Source organism: Polypterus senegalus, chromosome 9 (genome assembly GCF_016835505.1).
Source record: "Polypterus senegalus isolate Bchr_013 chromosome 9, ASM1683550v1, whole genome shotgun sequence".
NCBI classification, from domain to species: Eukaryota; Metazoa; Chordata; class Cladistia; order Polypteriformes; family Polypteridae; genus Polypterus; species Polypterus senegalus.
In genome coordinates, this window is record NC_053162.1 from 35011867 (window position 1) to 35037429 (window position 25563).

General features: G+C 35.2%; 1 protein-coding gene across 16 annotated transcripts in view; it reads left to right on the top strand.

Annotated features, from left to right (window-relative positions):
- Positions 1-25563, top strand: part of chd9 (chromodomain helicase DNA binding protein 9) — a 277289-nt gene that overhangs the window by 147284 nt on the left and 104442 nt on the right. The window lies entirely within an intron of this gene.

Below are 25563 nucleotides of genomic sequence, written 5' to 3' on the forward strand. Positions count from 1 at the left end.
AAAATTGGGCAGACTTAAAAATAAAGTGGTAGTTTAAGTACTTTAAGTACATTTTCAGAATAGTATTGTCTTTATAAATAATATTTCATAAAGTGCAGTTTTCTTCTTAAAAAATAAGTCAGAAACATAAAAGGTAATTTGACCAGCTTACTCTTTAAACTCTGAGTAACATTAGCCAAAATTATTTTGTACATTAGGCTAAAACAGTGTGATCATTGAACATTTTGTAATTAGATGTATTTAGAATTACTAACGGTCACGGAAGTCCAATGATCCCCAGTAAGAGCCACAAAGTCCGCTTTCTGTAATGCATCTAATTTTGCTTGCTTTTCAGTGTGCACAAAACCATGCTTTTATCAAGGCTTACTCGGGTAGTCGAAATGATCAGTCGTAGGAGCGCTTTATTCCGACTCTAACATTTTTGTAGCTGTGATGTGTGCATCAGTGTAATGGATGTACCAGGAAATCATGCATTGACAAAAGTTCCGTTTGCTTGGAATTGAAAGTGTGATTAAATGCGCTTTTTTAGCGCGTTATGGAGTACATGCATCGAAGCTTCTCAACTGTGCTTGTGCTAAGAAAGGGAAAATTTTAAAAATAGCGTAACATGATTCTGCGTTAACCTAATATTTTTCATACGTCCCAAACCAAGGAGATGGGAAGGTAAAATGAATCGGTAGCGCTGCATACATAGTCAGTACATCCCCTCTCGGGAATCGAACCTCAATGTCGGCGTTAGAGGCTTAAGACTCTACAATTGCCACCGCTTGTCTATGCTAAAGTATGTATTGTAGATCGGGCTATAGATATACATTTATATATATACCCGTGTATCGCAGTGGAGAAGTAGAAGTTATGAAAAGAAAAGGGAACATTTTAAAAATAACGTAACATGATTGTCAATATACAGTAATTGTTTTGTGAGTGTTATTGAATGTTGCTGTCATCAAGGATTTGATTATCATTATTTCTTTCAATCAGGCTCGTATTTGTGCGATGTGTTCAAGTTACATTCCGTGTTTGTCAATCGTTGTAAAGATAAGAGGTTTCATTCATCGATTAGTTCCTTACTGCATCAATAAACAGCTCGTCTTCCTTTTTATCTGTGATGTGACACACTGCATGCACGGGATTTTTTTACACTGTCTTCCTTTAGCGGGACATTGACTTTTTCCACCGTGTGCTTTGTTTCCACAGTAGCTGCATTTATGAATATGCTTATCAGGCGCTTCATATTTTTGCTGCCTTTTCAATTGTGTAATTCGGTTTTGTTCAGCTCTTTGGAACTGTTGCTTTTATCTGTGCACTGCATCAGTTCACGTGAGCCACTCGGTGTACTTGCATCGAAGGTTCCCAGCTGTGCTGGTGCCATCTCGTGCTATGTCCATAGCTTTATTTAATGTTACCTTAGTCCTGGCACTTAAAACTTTCTCTGGCAGTTTAAGCTGAGTTTGTGTCAAACACCACCCTGACCATCTCATCTTCCTCTCCATAAGCACAGTCCTTCACCCGTGAATATTTACCCGTGGCAGTTTGCTATTGGATTGCCGCTGACGGATGGCCTTATATGGGCAGGCACTAAATTACAAACGCCAGCGGCAGCCTGTCTATGAACTTAATTTAAAGTGTAGGTTTACATCGTGCTTTGTTTCCGAAGTAGCAGAACTCGCTTCTTATTGTTTCGCTGCCTTCTCAATTATATAATGCATGTTTTCTTGGCGCTTTTTGAGGTCTTCCTGGTTTTCTATGTACTGCGTGATTACGTGGGAGGCGTGATGATGTCACACGAAACTCCGCCCCACGGCGTTGAAGCTCATCTCCATTACAGTAAATGGAGAAAACTGCTTCCAGTTATGACCATTACGCGTAGAATTTCGATATAAAACCTGCCCAACTTTTGTAAGGAAGCTGTAAGGAATCAACCTGCCAAATTTCAGCCTTCCACCCACACGGGAAGTTGGAGAATTAGTGATGAGTCAGTGAGTGAATGAGTGAGTGAGTGAGTGAGTGAGGGCTTTGCCTTTTATTAGTATAGATATGTATGTATGTATGTGTATATATATATATATATATATGTATGTATGTATGTATGTGTTTATATATATATATATATATATATATGTATGTGTATATATATATATGTATATGTATGTATGTATATATATATATATGTATATATATATGTATATATGTATATATATGTATATATATATAATATGTAGATGTGTATATATATAGATATGTGTATATATGTATATGACAGCAACACTCGTAACAGTGACAAAACAATTACATTGACAATCATGTTACATTATTTTTAAAATGTTTCCTTTTCTTTTTCATAACTTTTTTAACACACTACTTCTCCACTGCGAAGCGCGGGTATTTTGCTAGTTATAATATATTTGCAAAAGCAAGTTAACCAAACATACATAATACCTGATTGTAGCCTTCAAAATGAAAGTTTCTTTGAGGGATGTTTTGATTGATAGACAAGAGATTACTTAACTCTGTCAGTGAAACTTTGAGAAGCATTTTATCCACAACATCTATGTGTGTATGTATGTATGTATGTATGTATATGTCTTCTCTGGAAGTATGTAGAACAACTAGTCCTTTCTGAACCTTAGTACAGTTAATGGGGTAATTTTACTGCTTAAGAATGCACATGCGGACATTGAGCAAGGCCAAATGTAATTAATACAGCTCTTCGCCTTGCCTATAGCATGACATTTTTTCCCTCTGCTTTCTTCTAGTTTGAAAGTGAGAGTGGAGGAGTAAAGATTTATGTGATTTTTGAATGGAGTATGTATGTTTATATTTTTGAAGGTGAGATTAATGAATACTTTTTAAAAATAAGTTGCCGTTTCCTTATAATGTTTAAAGTGTCGATAAAACTACAGTGCATCCTTTACAAAGGTTCATTATTGCAGAATTTAGTGCTTACATTTTGTTTATTTTTTGTTTTTAGTATAGTTCTCACATTTTATAATCATTGGCCGACATCTAGTGTATACTAAAATGAATGATAATATCATGTCTGGTGATATTTTCAGAAAAATGCCTACTCAGTGTTTATTCTGTCAGCTACAGGTTTGGCCCTACCATTCCCCTATCATTGAAACTAGTGGGTTGGCCATTTGGCAATCCAGAGATGTCAATTCATAGCAGGGCAGTAAAATGCATTGTGGTATCCAGTCTTGAAGTGAATTGAAATACTGCAACCAAATAGTATATGGTACTTCTTTGTTTACTTTTGTGCCATGTTCTTGTTCTTATTCTGGTGTTACTATCAAATGGCTGCCAAATGTGCACTACACAAATATCTCTATATACAGTTCAATTAAGGCGAACAGTCCAGCAACTGAGGAGTGGGAAGATTTTAGAAAGCGCAATCCTTAAGTTTAACATGCCATCCGTCTAAAACTCATTGTGAGTTGTTTGAGACATAAATCAAACACAACCTTTAGGCAATAACATGATTCTCTTTCCGCCCTCAAAGCAAATGCATTCCTGCAATTCTCTTTTCTTTTCAATAAGTAATTTATAGTTCAAAGCAAACAACAATTTTTGGAACACTTATAAAAATTTCGAAAAGTAATTCCATTGAAAAAATGATATGCCCCCTTTTTTTTTTTTACACGTGCCTTTTGTAAATGTGATTCAGTTGTTATGTTATTGCAGGCAGATGTTTGTCACATAATTTAATTATCTATTTCTACTATTATGTATTTATCTGTGCCCCTGCTCTATTGGGAGAACCCTGCTAAACTGTCGACAGCCACTGCCACCCACTAAAATATTTTTATAGAAGCCTTATGTACAATTTTACTCCTGGGTATACTTTTTAAAGCAGGTAGGCATATTTATGTGCAATTCACTTTAGTTTTACTGACTGCTTTTGCTCTGTTTTTGGATTATGTTTCTGGATTAGTGTATTGAGGCTTGTCTGTTTTAGGATTGCCTTCTTATGTAATTCATATCTGCTCTTTTGAACTTCATTTGTTTTTCTGGTTTTTTTTTTTCTGAATAAATATTTTTAATTTATAAAGGATTTGTGTTGCCTTTCTAGTCACAAGCTAGAGATTTTCAGTGAATTCCCCTTTTGATAAAGCACTGATAAAGTCTCTCCAGTGACAAAGCTGCTTTACCCAAACTACTTCAGATGGCAAATTCCTTATTAAGTCACATTTTAAACTCTGCTGCTTTAATTACATGCCACTTTCCAGAAAACAAATCATGACAAAAAATATAATGCAAAATTGAAACACAGATGTTTTTATTTGAAAGATTCAAATATATTACAAAATGAAATGTACATAAAGCTGTAAGTGCTCTCTCTTTACAGGCTACAAATATTTGAATTCCTCATTAATTTAGACTGCTCTCTTTTTGAGATTAAATAGGTTTTAAAATACGTGAAGACTGATTACCTCTTTCATTGAATTTATAGCACCAACACGAAGAGACGCTTATCTAATGCCAAAATGCAGCTATTTGTGTGGTGTGGTATTGATTCAAATTTTCCTAGCAAGATGGTTTTTATTTTTAAATTATATTGATTACAAACTACACTGAAAAAGTAGGATTGTGTGATATGGTTATACAATAACCGTCATAATTTTTAATTACATTATGGTATAATATTTGTGCATGTACTTTTCATATTAAACACAATTTAGATGTTTCTTTCAGCCCAGTTTTATAGGGTAACAGTGGGTAGTCCTACTGTAATGTTTCTTTCATAGGGACAATTTTAATTAATCAAAATAATAATAATGCATTTTATTTATAGAACTTCTTTCCCCAAGCTCAAAGTGCTTCACAAAATTTCAAAATGAACAACAGGGGAAAGCAGAAAAAAAGATGAAATACATAACATCCATCCATCCATCCATTTTCTAACCCGCTGAATCCGAATACAGGGTCACGGGGTCTGCTGGAGCCAATCCCAGCCAACACAGGGCACAAGGCAGGAACCAATCCTGGGCAGGGTGCCAACCCACCGCAGATACATAACATACGATACAAAATAATATCAGCATAAAACACTAAATAAAGATAAATATAGGAAACATGTTGCTTTGAATTCGAATAGCAGAGAACAAAGCACAATAAAATACAAAAATATAATTACTAGAAGAAAACCTTAGACAAATACTAGAATTTGTAATACACCTGCAAATCATCCTGAACACCTGGTCAGAGAGGTAAACTGAAAGAAGGGTCATAATATCAGGGTAATTTAAATGCCTTTCTGAACAAATGCATTTTAAGTTGTTTTTTAGAAGAATTAATTGAGTCAGCTTATTTAATTAACTTCTGTGCAGAACAAGCACTGAACAAAAATACATAAATATAAAAAATACTGCACATACAGTTCGATTAAATGACATAGACTGTGAAAATACATACTGCATTAACCATACAGGAGAAAAGAAACAAGATTGACAGTAAAAAATACTCCAAAGAGCTATTCATTCCAATTACTTTGGTTCCCCATTGAACAAAAACAAGAAAGCCCAACTAGACTTTAATATTGCCTTTCAAAACATCTTTATGAACATAAAGAATTATATACATACAAACTGAATTTAGATGCACATTGACTGAATACTGTCCCAACAAAGAAAGCTGTCAAACTTAGCACTTGACTGATTTTCAAAATCGTCTTTCTACAGAAATCAATGTTCGTGGACACTTCAAAAAATATTCTAATGAAGAAGCATCATTATTTGTAGGAAACAAAATGTCTTCCAATTCAGTGCTTGCTACCAGTTAAGATGTACAGCCTTTCAACATACATTAATCAAAAGATGTAAAAATTATGCTTATTGTTGCTTACTTATAACTTTCTTTATACTTAAAGTTTTCCACTTAAAAAAAAAAAAATACAACTCTGCAGTGCTGTGTTTTCCTTTGTGCCCAAAGCATGTGCTTATTTTTTAATTGTTTTCTAATCCTGGGCTGCCTTTTAATCTTTAACATTATCATCTATATTTGAAGTAGAATAAATTTCCATAAGCTGGCTTCTTAAATAATCTGCCTCACAAAGTATGAAGATGATCAATTCTAAAAATAATTTAGGAAAGTGAAGGGGAGATGGGGGGTATTGGAGGTCTTCTTCAAAGTCTGAGATGCAATTGTAAACAGTTTCGAAGGCGGGAGGTGGGGGAAGGGTTATGGTTGTACGCTGTGAGAATTGGTGACTGTGTCAAAATATATTCGGAATTCCCACTCCCCAACACACACTCTCTTCTGTGCCAAGTAATAAAGACTGCTTCTAGATGTTTTCAACCATGATAAAAATCATATACGAATGTTTCTACCAATTTAACAAATTTCTACCGGTGTGTTACTTTACTGGTATACCACCCACCCCATATGATACAGGTAAAATCTGTCAGGTTTTCAGTGAAATTTGGATTTTTGCAAATTTAATTTTACTTAGTAATTTTTAATTAGCCCATCTAAGACAAACTTGCAACTTCTTTACCTAGAGTTGAGCATGATAAATCGGTTGACTCTAGATAATTTCTGCCCACTTTGGAAATACTTTTAAAACTTGTACACTCTCTGAAAAATTTGTGTTCAAACACCACCAAGGACTTTTGTAAGCAGTCTCTCTCTGTGGTACATCTAAAATTTTCTGGTCACCTCATACCTATTTTATTTTTTTATAGATTAAAGCATCCTCTATTGTTTGCTCATTTTCTAGAGCATTCTTTGTAATAACCATTTAAATGAGATTCTTTTATTCTGTTTATACATATGCAAACAGAACATGCATCACTTCTCTATTTCTTGTTGGAAATGCATTTCAATTTAGCAGGCAGTAATAACATTTAGACACACAGTACAGAAGCACAACCAGTTTAGGTTATGTGATACTATGTTTTCTTACAAGATTTTTTATTCACTAATTTTTGCTCATAGGATATGGTGAACTTTAATTGTATTGTGAAAACATTATTGAAATTTTGTGTACTTTAATTTGTGTAACTGTAGTAACCAGGTTAGAAAATGCATAGGTGTACCATAATACATACTTACCCTTTGCTTTATTAACAGCTAATTGGGGCTTAAATGTACAGTCGTATTTACTCAGCTAGTTTCTATGTAATGTCAGAGTATTATGTCTTTCAGTGACAATATTAAATATTTAATAAGTGGTCATAGAGTTCATTATGAAGGATATAATATTAAAACACTCTTATTGTCACAAGGTGTAGGTGTTTCTTGATGTACAACAAATCATTACAGACTTCAAATTGAAATTCATCATTTATCTGCCAATTTAAAAAGAAAATCTCAAACAATTAGAGTATTAAGACAATTTACTACAGAATGCTATCCTAAAGTAAGTTTTAATTATGTTTTGGTATCTTTGTTTAAAAATCTTCAATACATTATTGCTCAGAAACTTCTTAAATGCAACTCCAGGCTTTCAATGCAATAAACATATTTTGTGAACTATGTTTTCATCTACAATTGCCTGTACTTCATAGGATGTGGCCTAAAAATTAAGAGAGTACTAAGTGAAATTCAGTACATTTCACAAGAAAGTTAGAAAGTTTGTCAAAATGAAACTACACAGCTTCCCTCATCTTTCACATATATGTGTGTCTGAGGTGATGCTGGCTAGTTTTGATAAAGATACAGACAGCATCTCGGAATATTTCAAAACATTTAAAGTAATTGATGCCTGAATTTTCAGCTGATGGAACTATTTTTTTTTTACAGGGACACGTGTGTGCACAGTGGCAAGCGCTGGCCCACGTCCCTTTAAACAAAAACTGATTACTCAGCAGTCCTGACTGTGACACTGTGAGGACCTTGGCATCACATAGTGTGCATCCTTTGTTTCTGTTTAAAAATGGCTCTTAAAAAGCAACTAAGTGGTCAAAGCAATCCCTCAAAGACTAAGGAGTGCTATTTCATAAGAAGAAAATAAAAATCTTAAATATTTTGAAAAGTAGCAGGTTACTTGCCAAAGAAAACATTTTAGATTGGCCCGGGACAGTCTGTAGAAGTCATGATTAATATTTAGATTTAAAAATATCATGTTCATTTTCTATAATTAGTTTATATTCGTGTGTAAATCCAACGCATCTTTCTGGACCTTCCATTGTGGACGCTTTTAAGAACACATATTTCTGTGTTTGGAATTAAACCCTGTTTTTTTATGCTTTAATGACACTTTTAAGTGCATGTATGTCTACTTGTTGAATTAAACGCTGTTTTGTTTTAATGACCCTTTTAAGTATGTGTATTTCTGGTTGAAACAAGCACGCATTTCTTTGTTAACCAATCTGGAATGAAGTCCATTATGGATTTAAAATAGGAGTGCATCTATTTACCATACCTACTATGATTGTAAATGTAAAGTTATTGCATCTTTTCACTTGTAGCAATGAACCTTTTTACCCGTCCTGTTACACTTGCTGAACAAACAGGCCCTAGCCTAATGTTATTCGATTGTTTAACTCTTTTGTAAGTCGCTTTGCATAAAAATGCCTGATAAGCAAATAAATCTAAATGTAAAATGTGCAACGGATAGCAAGAAGCAGCAGTCATGTATAAGAAACGGAAAATTGATGCAGAGGGTCAAAAGTTTAATGATAAATGGTCAGGGGATTACTTTTGTTCACCATGGAAAGTCAAAAGTTATTTGTCTTATATGTCAAGAGACAATTGCTATAGTTAAATAATATAATCTTAGGTGTCATTACCAGAGCAAACATCAGGACAAGTTTTTTGGAATATGTGGAAGCTCAAAAGAAAGTCAAGTTACAGCAGTGAAAGAAGTCACTTACGGAACAGCTAAATCTTTTCCAAAAGAAATTCAAAGAAAACACATCAGCTGTGAGACAAAGTTACCAGTTATCACAACTTCTTGCAGTATCGGGGGTAAGAGGGCAGATTTGTCAAACAGTGCATGCAAGAAATGGTAGATGAAATATGCCCTTTCAAAGTGTTAGTTTATCGGCCCTACCTGTAAACAACAAGAGTGGAGGATTTGGGTAAGAATCTTTTTCAGCAATTAAAATGTTTTGCCCAAAACTATATTATCCAGTGGCTCTGGACAAAAGCACTGATATTTCTGATAGAGCACAATTACTTGTGTTTATTTGCGGTGCTTACTAATCCTTCACAATCACAGAGGAGCTCACGCAAATGCATACTTTGAAGAATGCAACAATGGGAGAACTATTTCTATTTCTCAAACAGCTTAATTTAAAGCGGGAAAATCTTAAATGTGTTACGACGAATGCAGCAAAAACATGACTTGAAAGACGTCAGGACTGGTGGGCTGAATCAGTAAACATGTTGAATCACTGAGCAAAGAAAAGCCAGCTGGTTTGTATTGCACCATTCATTAGCAGACTCTCTGTGGAAAGGTACTTGGCTTTGAGGTAATGAATGTGGTAGTATCGGCTGTAAACTTCATCCAATCACGTGCACTTAAACACAGATAGTTTCAGCATTTTTTGGATGAAAGTGAAGCAAGTTGCTCCAATGTCATTTACCACACTGAGGTCAAGTAGCTCAGTCAATGAAGAATGCTTAAGCATTATTTTGATTTGCATAGTTGGATTGACACATTTGTGAAAGGAAAGGTAGACCTCTGAAAGAACTGTCTGAAGGTACATAGATCTGGAAGGTTGCTTTTCTCACTGATTTCACACAACACATAAATGACCTGAATAACACATTGCAAGGAAAAGGGCAATTGATGGTGATTTGTATAATTATGAAAAGGGTTTTCAAGTGAGGGTATAATCGTTCAGTACACAATTATCACATGGTACATTTGAGCATTTTCCTGTTTGTTTAGGACTTGCGCAAAGCAAAACACTTGATTCTGATTTCCCTAAAGACTATGTATTAAAATGATTAGGCTGTTGCAAGAGCAGTTTTGTGACATATTTCAAGACATTCTGGCACTTGCAGATGACATTTTACTTTTTCAGAACCCGTTTGGTGTCAATGTGGATTCAGCACCATCCCTTCAGGTGGTGCTCATTGACCACCAGAGCAACAGTGCTCTTCTGGGTAAGCATAGGGAAAGTGATGTTTTTGGATTCAACAAACAATTGTCAAGTGACAGATTTCCAGCTTTGAAAACTATGACTCTTGGTTTCATTACCATGTATGGCAGCACATATACAGTGCATCCGGAAACTATTCACAGCGCATCGCTTTTTCCACATTTTGTTATGTTGCAGCCTTATTCCAAAATGGATTAAATTCATTTTTTTCCTCAGAATTCTACAGACAACGCCCCATAATGACAATGTGAAAAAAGTTTACTTGAGGTTTTTGCAAATTTAGTATATACAGCCTTTGCTCAATACTTTGTTGATGCACCTTTGGCAGCAATTACAGCCTCAAGTGTTTTTGAATATGATGCCACAAGCTTGGCACACCTATCCTTGGCCAGCTTCACCCGTTCCTCTTTGCAGCACCTCTCAAGCTCCATCAGGTTGGATGGGAAGTGTATCTGCACAGCCATTTTAAGATCTCTCCAGAGATGTTCAATCAGATTCAAGTCTGGGCTCTGGCTGGGCCACTCAAGGACATTCACAGAGTTGTCCTGAAGCCACTCCTTTGATATCTTGTCTGTGTGCTTAGGGTCGTTGTCCTGCTGAAAGATGAACCGTCACCCCAGTCTGAGGTCAAGGCCGCTCTGGAGCAGGTTTTCATCCAGGATGTCTCTGTACATTGCTGCAGTCATCTTTCCCTTTATCCTGACTAGTCTCCCAGTTCCTGCCGCTGAAAAACATCCCCACAGCATGATGCTGCCACCACCATGCTTCACTGTAGGGATGGCATTGGCTTGGTGATGAGTGGTGCCTGGTTTCCTCCAAACGTGACGCCTGGCATTCCCACCAAAGAGTTCAATCTTTGTCTCATCAGACCAGAGAATTTTGTTTCTCATGGTCTGAGAGTCCTTCAGGTGCCTTTTGGCAAACTCCAGGTGGGCTGCTATGTGCCTTTTACTAAGGAATGGCTTCCATCTGGCCACTCTACAATACAGGCCTGATTGATGGATTGCTGCAGAGATGGTTGTCCTTCTGGAAGGTTCTCCTCTCTCCACAGAGGACCTCTGGAGCTCTGACAGAGTGACCATTGTGCTCTTGGTCACCTCCCTGACTAATGCCCTTCTCCGGCCTGCTCTAGGAAGAGTCCTGGTGGTTTCGAACATCTGCCACTTACGGGTGATGGAGGCCACCTTGCTCATTGGGACCTTCAAAGCAGCAGAAATTTTTCTATAACCTTCCCCAAATTTGTGCCTCGGGACAATCCTGTCTCAGAGGTCTACAGACAATTCCTTTGACTTCATGCTTGGTTTGTGCTCTGACATGAACTGTCAACTGTGGGACCTTATATAGACAGGTGTGCGCCTTTCCAAATCAACTGAATTTACCACAGGTTGACTCCAATTAAGCTGCTGAAACATCTCAAGGGTGATCAGGGGAAACAGGATGTACCTGAGCTCAATTTTGAGCTTCATGGCAAAGGCTGTGAATACTTATGTACATGTGCTTTCTCAATTTTTTTATTTTTAATAAATTTGCAAAAATCTCAAGTAAACGTTTTTCACGTTGTCATTATGGGGTGTTGTGTGTAGAATTCTGAGGAAAAAATTAATTTAATCCATTTTGGAATAAGGCTGTAACATAACAAAATGTGGAAAAGGTGATGTGCTGTGAATACTTTCCGGATGCACTGTACATGTGAACAGACATTTTCTCATGGATAAGAAATACCAAGTCAAGATTCAGATGCAGACTTTCTGATGATCATTTACATACTTTTGTATGGATTGCTGTTTCAAAATCAAGTCCAGACATTTATCACTTGGTTAGTGAAAAGCAAGCACACACATTTCATTAAGGATGGGAAAGATCATTCAGTAGCTGGCCCTCCAAGGTAGTTTATTTTTTACTGGCCATAGGTTTAAAAAGTTTGCCAACTCCTGCTTTAAACAATACAGTATAACAACTATTTGCATAGCATTTACATTGTATTGGGTATCTGGAGATGATTTAAAGTATATAGGAGAATTTATATCAGGAAGTTGAGCATCCACAGCTTTTGGTATCTGCTGGAGGTCTTGGAACCAATTACTCCCTGAATACAGAAGGCCAACTGTACTTGCCTAGTTTTCTTCTTAGATTGGATTGTGTCTTCTTTAAATATTGATGACACTAAATGCTCTGTGTAATAGCTCTTATAGCCTTCAACAGAAAATATAACAGATTCAGACCTGCTTAATCCAATTCAGGGTTGCAGGGCCCTTAGCCTATCTAGGTGAAATTGGGCATAAAACATAAATCAGTTATTCATGGGATGACAGGGCTCACTCAGAAACATACCCACGTTCACCCAGGGTTTATTTATAATCACCAATTAACACAACATGCATGTCTTTGGATTATTGAAAGAAACCTCACATAAACAGTAGTGCTGCATGTGATTATTTGAACTCGGGACCCTAGGTTTGTTTGGCCCCAACACTGTCTACTGTACCAATAAGCCAGCCTTTAACAGAAATGTCTTAGGCAAATCAAAACTATTCTTACATAATTTATCTAATTTAGGGTTGGATGCCTTGTATTTAGATGTGTATCCCATCCACAGACCCTTAAAGAAAGCTACATTTTTTATAAACATGACTTCTCATAAATGTTAAATATTTATTATAAGCTAACAGTAATGATAGTGCTATACATACAGTCAACCCTCATTTATCGCGGTTAATCTGTTCCAGACTCTGCCGCGATAAATGAATTTCCGCGAAGTAGGTTTCTTTATTTATAAATCGAATATTTTCGCAGTTAGAGCATAGAAAACCTGTTTATGACCTTCTAAATACATTTTCTAACATTATTAGAGCCCTCTAGACATGAAATAACACCCTTTAGTCAAATGTTTAAACTGTGCTCCATGACAAGACAGAGATGACAGTTCCGTCTCACAATTACAAGAATGCAAACATATCTTCCTCTTCAAAGGAGTGCATGTCACAGAGAGAGAGAGCGAGAGAAGCAAACAATCAAAAATCATTAGGGCTTTTCGGGCTTTTAAGTATGTGAGGCACCGCCGGACAAAGCAGCTACAAAGATGGCAGCAATGTGAAGATAGTCTTTCAGCATTTTTTAGAGGAGCGTCCGTATCCTCTAGGCCAGTGTGCAAACACCCCCTCTGCTCACACCCCCTCCGTCAGGAGCAGAGAAAGTCAGTGAGAGAGAGAGACAGAGACAAGCAAACAATCAAAAAATCAATATGTGCTGTTTGGGCTTTCAAGTATGCGAAGCATCGCACAGGAAGCATATCGTATATCATTGAGGAGTTTTATTTAATATGTAACACATGCTCTGATTGGGTAGCTTCTCAGCCATCTTGCAATAGCGTCCCTTGTATGAAATCAACTGGGCAAAGCAACTGAGAAAGCATGTACCATAAATTAAAAGACCCATTGTCCGCAGAAATCCGCAAACCAGCAAAAAATCCGTGATATATATTTAGATATGCTTACATTTAAAATCCGCGATGGAGTGAAGCCGCGAAAGTCGAATCGCAATATAGTGAGGGATCACTGTATATCTAAACTTTTTTAGCTTTTTTTGAAAACTATGTTAACATATAATTTAGGGTGGTTTAGGATTTCTTTCTATGCAGTCAAGTTCTTGATGTCATAAAGTAGATGTCTTTAGTGACAATTAGCTTAAATTGACGGTGACTGATGGAAGCCAATCAAAATACAGATAACAACTATACATCTATCTAAAAACACTCTAACTTTAATAATATCTAATAAGCATCAATACTCACTAAGAAGTGTAATTATAGGGCTTCCCAGTAATGTTAAACATGCCTTTTTGTGAAATACCAATGTGGCAGTATTGCTCCTCCTGATTGCAATAAGCAGATGGCTGACCTAATTTGTGTTTTCCTGTTAACTGCTATCGCGCTTCTCCGATGTAGAAAGTTAAGTAGTCAGGCAGTTTGATAGGCTTTGGCTCTGTGTTCACACTTGTTTGCCAGCATGAATGAGTCTGAAGCTGTTTTCACACCAGAATGTTCTGCTATCATTGAAATAGTAGTGTTCCACTGATATTCCTTCACACTACCAAACAGTGCAGAGAAAATGCTAGGAATATGTTATCAGTTATGTTTTCATGCTGACTATGTTAAGCTATCATAATTAATATATTATTTTTAGTTAGTACAATTAATTCAAAATAAAGAAAATGATTGTCTCCATTACATGCATTATAGATTGCTCAGAAAGGTCCTGACAGCTAGTTTTTATACACAATAGAACATAAAAAATATGTGAAATGTTTAAACTAAGAAAATGTACCATTTTAAGAAAAGAATATGGTCATTTTGCATTAGATGGTAACAACAAAAAAGTTGTTTACCACTGTATAGCATCCTTACTTCTTTTAACACAAGTCCATAAATGTTCACAACTTTTTTGAGATGTGTTGCTGCCTTGAAATTCAAAATGAGCTAATATTTTTCATGAAATAAAATGTCTCACTTTCAGAATTTGATATGTTTTCCCTATTCTGTTATGAATAAAATATGGGTTTATGAGATTGCATTAATTGCATTCTGTTTTTATTTATATTTTACACAATGTCCCAACTTGGAATGGGGGTTGTAGTTATCAGTAGGTTTTTCCCCATTTTTACCTGTTCCTATCTAACCTTAAGACTTAACCATTTTTAAAAAAAATCTAAAAATGCTACCTATTTGACAGTAATTAAATGTGACAGAAAATGTGTTTTGTAACTTAACAAATGGATTTTGATTATTTTTATCTTGTGTTATGAAACCTTAACGTTTTCTGATATACTTAACATCAAAAAGTTAGAAATTTGCATCTGAGATTAATTTGCAGCAAGTTCAGGTGGTTGTCTTTGGGATGTATTTGTGGTTAATGATAAACAAGGGATGGTACTCTTCTTTTTAAGACAAGAAAAGGGTAAAAAAAAAAAACAGTGAAATGACAAGAAATAAAAATAAAAAATGCAAATTGTGAGATTAGTGCCACCTACAATCCTGATCTGGAATAAGAGATTTTAGAAAATGGTATGAAGTAGTCTTATGGTGTGAAATAGTGTGAGCTATCACTAGGAAAAGATTGTACTTTATGCAGAAAGGATGTTAACTTTCAGAATTTGGAGTATGATATAATGCCATTTGAAACTTTTTTTTGAGTGAATGTCTTATTACTTTTGCTGCTGGGGCTGAGATGATGATGTTGTCCATTGGCAATTGGCTGAACACATTGTCGATATAAATAAAATCGTAGACTGGCTCCAAACACATTCAGAAATGTCCTCAAAGTGCAAAACTGCAGCCATCACTACTTCTAATTCTTTGCAATTTTAGCAGGTTTGTGATGCTATGTTATAATTATCTCCATTTTCGCGATTTTAGCCAGGTTTCTGCTGTATAATTTTCTGATATAATGCCATAGTCCAGTTGTACAGCTGCATGAAACCCGGCTTAATTGTTTTGTATTAATATTACTGTCCATTTCTCTATATGAAGTCTCTTTTTGAAATTAAAAATCATAGAGGTTAAGTATTACTATGTAATAGCCTTCTTGAATACTGTATAAGCGTGACAGGCAATTTATGATGATAGGTTTGAAGCATGTTGAAAGCCGGAATAATGCATGTTTTTAAAATGAATTTTTTAAAGAATTAGAGGTACGTGAGGGCGGTATGTCCAAAAATACACATTATGGTAGGGCTGGCAAACTGAATGTCACTATTCTAATATACAGTATCTCAAATGTAGCATAAAAATTTTTGTTCCAAGCAAAAGCTGTTGTTCAAAAATAAAAACTGTTTTACTCCAGACACACTGTGCAATATTGCTGTTTTTTACAGATCTGTTTCTGTATATCACTTCCTATTTCCTTTTGCATGCACAGATTTGCACATTTAGTGTTTTTAGGTTTATGCATTTACAAGTTTTCCATGAATATTTAGTATGCTAGTAAAATGTTTTTTTTCCATTCCAGAAGAAGAATTACATTTCATGTTGGTATATTGAATTTGTAGTTTTAGTAAAATGTTGTATTTTGTGTGAGCGTGTACAGTATTAGAATATATACTAAATTCAAAATTTTTTGAGTCATCATATTAATAACAAAATGTCAAATGACATCTATAATAAAACTTATAAAAAGCCCAGAATTTTACTTTTTATGTTTTTTTTCTGCAAATGTATGCTTTAAATTTTTAGAATTCACAATACATTAAAGTTTATAAGCATACTTTTTTCTCTTTTTTTGAGGAAGCAAACTTCAAGACCATTTTGCCTAGACCTTATTTCAAAGAGGACTCTTATATCAGGCAACAGTTGCATTGTCCTGTACTTTAATCCGTTTTCCTGTATGTAATTCTGAAAAAAGTATACTGTGATTTATTCTCCAGATTCAAAGTTGCATGATGTTATAAATAATTTAAATAAAAAAAAAAAAAAAAATTCAAGTTTCACACAGCCATATTGCTCATGAAAACATGATTGATTAATTACATTTATTAAGCGCTTTTCTAGCTACTCAATACTCTTTACATAGACAGCATGGATACATAGTATAAAGATTCTCTCCAATAGCTGCATAAGGGAAAAGTACTTTCAGTTTGTCAAATCCATGAGATATAGTGTGGATTTTGCCCCAGCCGTGGAGCATTGGATGAATGTTTTTATCTTTGCAGAGATACTTGAAGGGTCATAGCAGTCTGGTAATGCTGTCTGTGACTGCTCTGTATGCATTAAGAAGGTCTATGACTTCTTCTTCACTGTGGTGTCTTTAGTGAGATGCTAATTGTATGAGTTCCAATGCCCATGCTACCAGTTATTTTGTGTGAGAGTTGCAGAATTATTTTTTTTTGTTCGTTATTTCACCTTATACAATTTCTTGTATTAGGAATATGTTAGTTTTCGCATACACCTTGGGGTCAGAACGCAGGGTCAGCCATTGTACAGCACCCCTGGAGCAATTGCAGGTTAAGGGCCTTGCTCAAGGGCCCAGCAGAGTAGGATCTCTTTTGGCATTGACGAGAATCTAAACGGCAACCTTCGTGATACCAGCGCAGATACTTGGCCTCAGAGCCACCACTCTGCCCATAAACTTTTGTTTGATTATGGAGCAGTTGGGTAACTTCCCCAGGTAAAGGAATTTAAGTACTATGAAATTTTCTTCACAAATGTAAGTAGAGGTGATTGTGCATTTAACAAATGAGTAGGTGTGGAAAAACAGCTGCTAAATCCTCAAATGAAGCTTTCAGTAAAGTAGTTGGTAGGGAAGGCCTTTCTTAATGTTTAAATAAATCACTGTGGTCTTGTATAAATGAAAGCAGCAAATGGACATGTTATGCTTAAAAATATCAAAAGAATTTCTTGCATTCAGAAAAACAAGAACTAAAAAATGCTGGCATGTTTAAATGTCGTGTACTGTAAGTATCATGCACTTCAAACTACGAGAAACTCTGGATTATAATTTGTGCATCAAATATTTACACAATGTTACATCAACAACAATAATTAGCAATAATAACAATTCAATAATCTTAAGAGCTTATGCAAATAGAACAATCTTGTCAATGTGAATACAGTTTGACAGATTCAAAGCATAAAAGGTAAGAAATATACACTAAGCATAATAATAACTACTACACTCAGAAATACATTTCAATCTGGATTGATGAATATTGAGACTACATTCTTTGTAGGCTGATAGAAGCTTTTACAGTGAATTTTACAATGAAAGCCTTATTGTACTGTATCATTGACATGTCCCTTACAGTTTTCTTAATTAACTTGGGAGTCCAATTAATAGAAGAAATTGGTTGGGATGAAAACCTGCGGTAATGGGGGGCCTTCAGGTTTGAACCTCAGAACCTCTGTCCTGTACCATGTGTATAATACTATTTCTTGTAATTTCTTTTTAAGGATGTAACTTTTCTAGTGGAATCTTTAGGACTGTGACTAAGCCTTAAAAGAAGGAACACATCGAAGGGACTAGATGTGTTCAAGCACAATTTTTTGAAATGTGTGTTGAAACCTCTATCTCATTTCTCATACTCAGAATTTGCTAAGGTCTTTGTGGATTTCATTTTATCATTATTTTTTTTTTTTTCTTTGCAGAATTAACTGTTAGTTTTGGACTTTAATAACTTTATAATCATAAATCATAATCATTTCTTTAGAGTTTTGTCTTGCATGGGTCCCACCATATTGTTTACACAAAAGATGTGCATTTCTTACCAAACTGTGCTGGAGATTCACAGCACATAACATCATTATGTCATTACAATAAATCAGGGTTACATGCATACCTCAATATCTGAATTTTTTAGCAAAACTAGAAAGGCTCAATAGAAAATTGTAAAAAAATAAAAAATAAATAAATAAACAAGTGAATATGGTTTTGTCTTGGCTTTGTTTTGGTTTCTGATTTTGAGTTACATTTTGGCTTTCATGTTTTGTCTAGTTCTGTGCTTTAATTTTCATTAAGACTGATCATTCTTTTGTCATATACTTTAAACTTGGTTTCATCTCTTTATGAAGACATCTCTGATGATTCTTATGAATTCATTATGATCTTTTTATTCACCGTCTTGTCTCCTTGAATCTGATATCCAGATGACCCATTAAGAGCTTTACAGTTGCATATGATGCATGTTATATGCAGATGTTTTGTTTTTTGTTTTTTTTTTTAAAAAAAGGAAACTATGAATATGAAGATCATTAACTTACCTGTTTAAATACCAATGATTAATTGAGGTTCATTGAGAAAATGTGCTTCATTTTAGTAGTGCCTGGAATCTGCTGAGATCTTACTGTACAGTTTAAGATAGTAAATATTCCAGTTATATATGTACAGTTCTATATAAAAAATTGTAATAGTCATTAATATTCTGTTTTCATAATAAATTCTTACATTTTGATGTACAAGCATAATATGTTTATCACTGAGTTTTCACATATAGATAAAACTATTATATTAATCAACAGGAGTGGGGGGCTTTTCATCCTTTCTTTTTATTTTAAGAACATTACCTTTTTCTTTTGCTTTGGTGCAGTCAAATGCAATACAGTATCCAATCTCTGATCACTTTTCCACTTTCTTTTTGATAGCCTTGGCTTCTGTGTGTCAGAATTCAAGTTTAATTCAGTTTTGTAGTGTTGCTGTCCGTTGGAGTTTGGGATACAGCCCTAGTTTGTGCCAGAGTACTTGATTGTAAGGCAATAATATCTGCATTGCATTTTCCATAAATAGCCTCTTTTTTCACTGCAGTATAATATTTTTAAACTAAAAATTAACCTCAACACTACACTTAAAACGGTTAGCATTTTTGATGAAGGAATCTTTTTTTCTGAAGATACCATAATAATATTTTGTTCCTATATTCCAGCATTTTTTTTTAGTTCAGTGTTAATACACGAGTGCATCTTTCAGTGCATCTTTCATCATCAAGATTTGGAATACATGTACATTATTTTGTCATTAAGTAGTTTTGTTTATTCATCATATGGTTTTCCGGGTTGCTAAGGGGCATGTCTTGGAAGTCGTGTTTCTAGTCAATACCCCGTATGTATGGTGTTCGTGTCAATACCTCAACTCAATACAAGTTAGAACCATGCAATTGGGACTCTGCCTCTGTAGTTAGAACATAACGTGGCAAACGCGGACGCAGTATTGCATGATTGGCTAAGAAAGTTCGAATGCTTCAGTGATGCCGCTGGAGTGTTGGTTCGAGCAGATAACAGTAAGTTCGGTTGGTTTTTGGAACATTGGTTTGGTGGGATGTACTTTCCAGGACTAACATTGTCGACTGACTTAAACCCTTCGACAGCTCCGGAACCGTAAGTAATTTAGAATGTATCGCCATTTGCTTGGTACATCGAAATCTGTCTTTGGGTAGTTTAGTTTTGGCATCTGTCCTTCTGACATGTATTGTCAAACTGAGTAATCACGGCTGGGTATTAACAATGGTCATTGTTTAAATTTTAGCCGATCTCTGATCTAAATTGACCACGCCAACATAATTATTACTCCGACTCTGATTAGAGTTGTAAAATACGGTTTGTTTTTGAAAATTTATTTGCTGGAAACAATCAAATTAGGTGCGCCGAATTGTACGCCTCGCAGCCCCATTTAAACAGGGAGCTCATCATTACATCGACCGAAAAGGTCTATTTTAAGCAAAAATCAGTGCCATGTTAACAAAATCATTTCAAGGACTTAAAAAAAACAAATAATTCTTTGCAGAGAAAGTATGGATTTCACAAATGTAGAATTTGTAGCCCAATTCGATCAGCTCCCAGTCACTAGTACCTGTATATGATGGAGGGGACTGGTAGTTGACCTCAGTGTCTTATTTATGTATTGTAACAAAAAATATTGCCTATGGATATTTGCAGCAATTGAAAGCTTAAACAAAAGTTACACAAGCTCTTTTTTAGAGATGATTTTGTTCCTTATCGTGAGGAGTCTCTAAATCTCAAATCCTAGAGTCTTTCATAGTAGCAGTCCATTCTGAGTTTTAACCTACTTTGTTTCACCCGTCTGCATGTAATAACTTTGTGTAGTACTGACACCCAACAGCAGGGGTCTCCAGTCTTTTTTCCCCTGTGAACTACTTTTACAAAATGAAAATGGCCGAGAGCTACTCATGTTTTCGAACATTTATTCTCACTTTCTCGCTTGTTTTGCCTGAACATTTACAAAATGTTGATGTCCATATCTCACATTTTGAATTAAAAAAAAATATATATTTAGTTCACCTGCAAGTGCATTTTGTATGTCTGTATGCATTTTCTAATGTATCTCACACTATGGAATTAAAACATGAATGCTAACAAAACAGTGCAATTACAAATACACAGATATTACTTATTCATTTGTCATTTTGTTACATATCGTTTCAATTCACAAGAGTATTCACATGTCTAGTTGCATGTGTGATGTGTTTTTTAGTTAGTGAGATGACTGGCACTGCATGGAGTCAACAAGAGAGGTGTATGGTGGAGTGTAGCCACTTAGGTTCACCCTTATGGAGTCATTTAAAAGTTCATCTGTCAGTCTCGTTCTGAACTTCGGTTTCATGACATTCATGTCAGAAAAGGCAGACTCACAGAGGTATATAGACCCAAGCAAAGCAGACATTTTCAGAGCTGCCTGGTGAAGATTCGATACCGCAAGCGAACTATGATACATAGGGAAATGAGAGAAGTCGCAAAATCAGCCAGAATGTTCAAGCAAATTATAGGAAAAACCTGATCTAAATCCGTTAAGTAGTTCTCTCGTAAAAAGCGGACAGACATGCAGACATTGGATTTTATATATTATATATTAGTAAACCTTCAAAATGTGCAGTTAAAGTCTCAACAGCATTCTCAGCCAATATGGAGCTTATTAGAGCCAAATAACTATAAGAATCTTCACCAAGCAGCTCTGAAAATGTCTGCTTTGTTTGGGTCTACATACCTTTGTGAGTCTGACATTATGCATTGGCCAGAGTGCCTTCAGATTTCTTAATGTTTCATTTGAGGCAGTTCATAGCTAATTCATATTTTTGAAATAGAATGGCTAGGATACTGACAATATACTGTAATACTTAAATTGATATTGCCTGACACTACTACAGTTACCATTACTGCTGCTGTGTTTTGAGATCTAACAATGCCAGGTGAATCACAGTGATCTGATACAAAATGAGACAGTATTGCAATTAAGGAAATTGGTGAATAAGGCAGATAAATAGGCAAACTTAGATAAATTCATTTTTCTTATCAAAGCTAGCTTCAGATACACATATACTACTAATCTGGTGAAGGATAATTTAACCTACTTTTCCACTATGGAGGTAATTGTATGTCTCATTGCTCTTGTATTATATCATTGTCAGTCTGTCCAGGCCAAGGGATTAAACAAAATAATTAAAAATATCCCCATACATTATTTGCAGCCATTTGTACAAGTCATCTTCTTAATTTGTTAGCCAGCAAGGATTTGGGACAAATTCCACAAATAAGTGAAATTGTGCTCATATACATTTTTTTTTTTATCTTTACTGTTGTGTTTTCTCAAACGGGAAACTTTAACACAAAATCACAGAGGCTATCCTAACAAAGTTTGGAGATTGCACATAAAAAGGCCTACTTTACCTCTTGTTCATCCATCATTCTATGTATCAGTTTTATGCTGAATGAATGGTGACTCTTTTCAAAGTTGGTCAAACCCAAATAGCAATAATTGAATAGTTTTACTATTACTACAGTTTTAAAAGTAAAAAAGACTAACAATAAGACAGAAACTGCTTAAAATACCTATTTAAAATTGTATGCCTTTCTTCATGAAGACTATGGACAGAGCAGTGCAAAGTTTAAATAAAATAGGTTTAACATGTAACTGAAGTCATCCAAGTATTGCTGAAAGTGATTATTTATAAAGTAATTGACATAAACATGTTTATACTTATTTCTATGAGAAAATGAAAAAGCTTAGTACTATTTGGTTGTATATGCTGAAGTCATGCCTTAATGTACATCTACAATTTCTTGTAATCCGTGAGCCCACAGTTAAATTGTAGTTACCTGTGCCCTGACAAATTAGTGGTTTTAACATCTGAGAGGTCAGCATTTTTGATTGTATACAAATACCTGAATGTTGTCGTATGTTTGAGACTAAATAGATTAGTTTGCATGTCACCACTGATTTGAATTTAGTAGTACAGTCAGTCTTAACAATATTCACTCTAGACTGGAATCATTTTCCTTTCAATACTACAATTGTAGTTTGATAGAACCTTAAACTTTATTAAAATGATTTGTAGCCCTTTCCAGATTTATAAGTTTCTTTCAATTTTTTTTCTGTATGTTTAAATCATGCACCTCCTATGACTAGTATTGAGAGTTCCACTGTAATATAAAGCCATCATTTGGTAGAGGAGAACAAACCAACTAGAGTTAGCCATAAAAAAAAAACTCTTCAAACGGATAGATTAAATTTCACCTGGAAAGTAATTCAAAGAAATACTATGTTGGAAAAATGTTTGCACCTCTTTGCTTAGCAGTTGTCCTGCAGCAGATTCACATTTTCAGCTTTTGGTTGTTATTTGTTGCCTGTTTGGTGTGTAATATCAAAGGTCTAAACATTTATTTAACTATTGTAATTATTAAGATCAGCACCTTCTGATATTTTGTACTTAGTAGGACAGTGTGCCATTCATAGAGAAATGGAGAATGCAGTTCAAGTTAAGAATCCTATTGTATTTTCTTTGCAAGCATTTGCACTAAAGTACTCCCAGCTATTTTTATATAATCTGTGATGTATCTGTGTTAAACTCTTGGAAGCATTTTTTTTCTAAATCTTCTACATAAAACTGTAGTAAAAGTAGAACTTGCGGTTTTGCTTGGCTTAAGTTAAACGAAAATCCCTTTCTTTACCTGTTTTTAAGCATATACAGTATGTTCTAGATACTTCCACACATGGTAGAAATTACAGCACGAAAGCATTACTCAAAGGCAAGCAACAGAATACCCAGATGCCCTATATGATTCTTTACTGCTTTGTGGTAGCTATTCACTATACTGTACACCATATTCAGCTCTCCATTTCTACCTGTACTCCTGACTGTTGGTTTGTGTGCTCCTGGTAGATTACCCGGTTTCTGGTTTCTTTTAGAATTTGTTTCTGGACTTCAAAATTCAAGCATCCCTATGATTGCTTCTTTAAAACCATCTCTCACCTGAAGGTCACAATTGAGTCATTCTAGTCATCTGAGTAAAAGTAGCTTTTCACTAGTCCCAAACATATTATATTCTTAAATTAAATACTCCATTAGATTACACCTCTGTTAAACTCCTTACAAGGACACAATTCAGATATAATAATTAATTTCCCACCCACTTTTACTTGCCTTGTTGTTATGATGGCTTTTCCTAGGGTATTGTTCCTCTTAGTCTAATGTTAAGCTGTAAAGCCAAAAGTTTCTCGTAATTAACTTGTATTTTTGATTTGTAGTTCAATCAGTTGCCTGTGATTGTAAGTCACTTTTAATAAGAGTGTTGGCTAAATAAGTTAATGTTAATGCAGTACTGTATTACCAAAAAATAAAAAAGTATAACTTATTTTTGACAATGTAAAAATAGTAAGCAAATGTAGAAAGAAACATAAATTATATTTAACATTCATGTATTTTTTTTTTCTGAAGCTGTACAAAGCTGGGGCTATTTGTAGCAATAGATAGAAGCTTGAATGCCACGCCTCTTGAGTTGCCAGTGCACACACACTCACACAGGGTAAGGTGATTTTTGCCTATCAACCAAACAAACAGAGTTCCTTTGAAATGAGAGGTCAACTGTTTTAACATAAGGTAGCATAACTGCAAATCAGAGCACAATCCAAATGCTAGGAGGATGTAAAACTTCTTAATGCCCCACTTCCCTGCCCTTGAGTATACTGTACATGCAGATTCAAACATGTAGGTGTTCATATATTTATTATTAATTAATATTAGTTTAAGAGCAGTACAGTGTCACAAAGGTTAGCACTATTGTTTCACAGTTCCAGCAGTCTAGGTTTCAATCTACACCCGGGTTATTATCTGTGTCTGTGTGGTTTTTCCTGTAAGTATTCTAGGCTTCCTCCCACATCCAAAAACCTGTGTACCTGATGATGGAGTCATGCTTTGTGCCAACTACTGCTGAGATAGCTTCCAGTCCCTGTCATTATGGACTAAATTATTCAGGTTTAATAAAATTAGGTGTAGAAATAAACATACAAACCCTCGCTATATCACGCTTCGACTTTCGCGGCTTAACTCCATCGCGGATTTTAAATGTAAGCATATCTAAATATATATCATGGATTTTTCGCTGGTTCGCAGATTTCTGCGGACAATGGGTCTTTTAATTTATGGTACATGCTTCCTCATTTTGTTTGCCCAGTTGATTTCATACAAGGGACACTATTGGCAGATGGCTTAGAAGCTACCCAATCAGAGCATGTATTACGTATTAACTAAAACTCCTCAATGATATACGATATGGTTCCTGCGCGGTGCTTGATTGTTTGCTTTTCTGTGTCTTTCTCACTCTCTCTACCTGATGGAGAGGGTGTGAGCAGAGGGGCTGTTTGCACAGAGGCTGTTTGCCTAGAGGATACGGACGCTCCTCTAAAAAATGTTGCTTTATCGCGGTGCTTCGGCATACTTAAAAGCACGTATTGATTTTTTGATTGTTTGCTTTTTTCTCACGCGCGCTCTCTCTCTCTCTCTCTGATATTCTCTGCTCCTGACGCGCACACTCCTTTGAAGAGAAAATATATTTGCATTCTTGCAAATTTTTGCAGTTTAAACTTTTGACTAAAGGGTGTTATTTCATGTCTAGAGGGCTCTAATAATGTTAACAGTGTGGAAGAGTTTATAAGGGCTTAAAATATATAAAAATAAACATACAAACATATGGTTTCTTCTTCGAGGATTTTCATCTATCGCGGGGGGAACTGGAAAGCAA